This window comes from Palaemon carinicauda, chromosome 12 (genome assembly GCF_036898095.1).
Source record: "Palaemon carinicauda isolate YSFRI2023 chromosome 12, ASM3689809v2, whole genome shotgun sequence".
NCBI lineage: Eukaryota > Metazoa > Arthropoda > Malacostraca > Decapoda > Palaemonidae > Palaemon > Palaemon carinicauda.
Window position 1 is genome coordinate 73,079,749 of NC_090736.1, and position 2,500 is coordinate 73,082,248.

Consider the following 2,500-nt stretch of genomic DNA (forward strand, 5'->3'; position numbering starts at 1 on the left):
TCCCATATATAGACTTCATATATATATATATATATATATATATATATATATATATATATATATATATATATATATATATATATATATATATATATATATATGTATATAAATATATATATATATATATATATATATACATGTATATATATATATATATACATATACTGTATATATATATATATATATATATATATATATATATATATATATATATATATATATATATATATATATATATATATATATATATATATATATATATATATATATGTCTTACTTATAACTGTAATAGAACAGTTTAACATGTTTTTTGAAAAAGGCCCATAAAAGAAACAAAGGAAATATGAATAAATCACACTATATTTCGGTCAATAAACATTGACCCTCTTCAGGATGTAAAGTAAAAATGAGGAATACAGTGGAGAGTGACGGTTTATACAGGAAAGCAAAAGGGTGTGTTCAATTGTTCTATAGTTGTTATAATTGCTGGAAGGATTAGCCAAATTTAATTACATCCAGGTGCGTCTTCTTATTGTTGAGCCGCTCGGAGGAAGTCTTGACCTCTGATGCATATCTGGTGGTCGGTCTCTGTGGATTATCTTCTTAATGATAGGGTTGAGAAGAGTATTGTCCACTGTGTCCGCTTTCCATCGGCCCCCAGATAGGTTCATTGTGTTTGATTGATTTATGATGGCTGATTCTAGGATTTTCCTTCTGTACGGACAGGTACTCTTAAAAAGCAAAGACGACTCACTCCAGTTAATCTGGTGCCCTAAATCCCTAAGGTGATCGAAAATCCCCGAGTTTTCATAGCCATATCTAACAGATCTTTTGTGTTTGGATAATCTTTGAGATAGCGAACGGCCCGTTTGCCCAACGTAGACTTTTGCCCAAGTCTACGTTGGGCAAACGGGCCGTTAGCTCTCTCAAAGATTATCCGAACACAAAAGATCTGTTAGATATGGCTATGAAAACTCGGGGATTTTCGTTCACCTTAGGGATTTAGGGCACCAGATTAACTGGAGTGAGTCGTCTTTGCTTTTTAAGAGTACCTGTCCGTACAGAAGGAAAATCCTGGAATCAGCCATCATAAATCAATCAAACACAATGAACCTATCTGGGGCCAATGGAAAGCTGACACAGTGGACAATACTCTTCTCAACCCTATCATTAAGAAGATAATCCACCGAGACCGACCACCAGACATGCATCAGAGGTCAAGACTTCCTCTGAGCGGCTCAACAATAAGAAGACGCACCTTGATGTAATTAAAGTTGGCTAATCCTTCCAGCAATTATAACAACTACAGAACAATTGAACACACCCTTTTGCTTTCGTATATAAACCGTCACTCTCCACTTTATTCCTCATTTTTACTTTACATCCTGAAGAGGGTCGATGTTTATTGACCGAAATATATTGTGATTTATTCATATTTCCTGTGTTTCTTTTATGGGCCTTTTAAATATATATATATATATATATATATATATATATATATATATATATATATATATATATATATATATATATATATATATATATATATATATATATATATATATATATATATATATATATATATATAAGTGTGTGTGCTGTTACGTGTACATATCTGTTAATTTGACAATCTTTTGTTAAATATACTTTAAGTTAGCTTCTTTAATTGTAAGTATATGACGTAACATCAGGAGATTAATATCAACAGACAATTGTAAGTAATTAAAAATTAAAAGCCATGCCATTCCTAGTAGAGGTAGTACTATTCATTCATTAGCGCTGAATTCAGTTCGAATAAACTTCGACTATTATTCTTCTACAAAAGGAATGATTGTATTTCGGCTGCCTTAGAAAAGGGGAGATTCCAGGGAAGACTGTGTGGTGAGGGGTCCGGGGGTCGGGGGGTCGGTTGGTTGGTAAAGAGAATAAAGGTATTACTCAGTATTTTGTTCGTTTAGATTAATTTTGAGAGGTGGAATAGCCCGCAGTACTTTTGTACTCATCAGAGGATTATATATAACAGAGGTGAATTGAATGGAGGAAGCTTTGGTGTTCAACAATGGAACTAGTCTTTTAATCAAAATTGACTCTAGAAGAGGCAAGGCATAGTAACTAGATACTTTCCCTATAATGCTAAAATCTCTATTGTTAATATTCATTTTGCCGTTCTCAGATTTAATACCTTTTATCCCTCTATAGGGTTATCATTTACGCAAGTGACAATTGTAAATGCATATGATTTCAACTTACTCGCGCTTTGGAAATATCCTCCTCCTCTTACTACTACTACTACTTCTACTACTCTCTCTCTCTCTCTCTCTCTCTCTCTCTCTCTCTCTCTCTCTCTCTCTCTCTCTCTCTCTCTCAAGCTCAGCTTGAAGAGAGAGAGAGAGAGAGAGAGAGAGAGAGAGAGAGAGAGAGAGAGAGAGAGAGAGAGAGTAGTAGTAGTGGTAGTAGTAGTAGTAGTAGTATTTGATAAACAGTTTTCCCCTCCCATTTT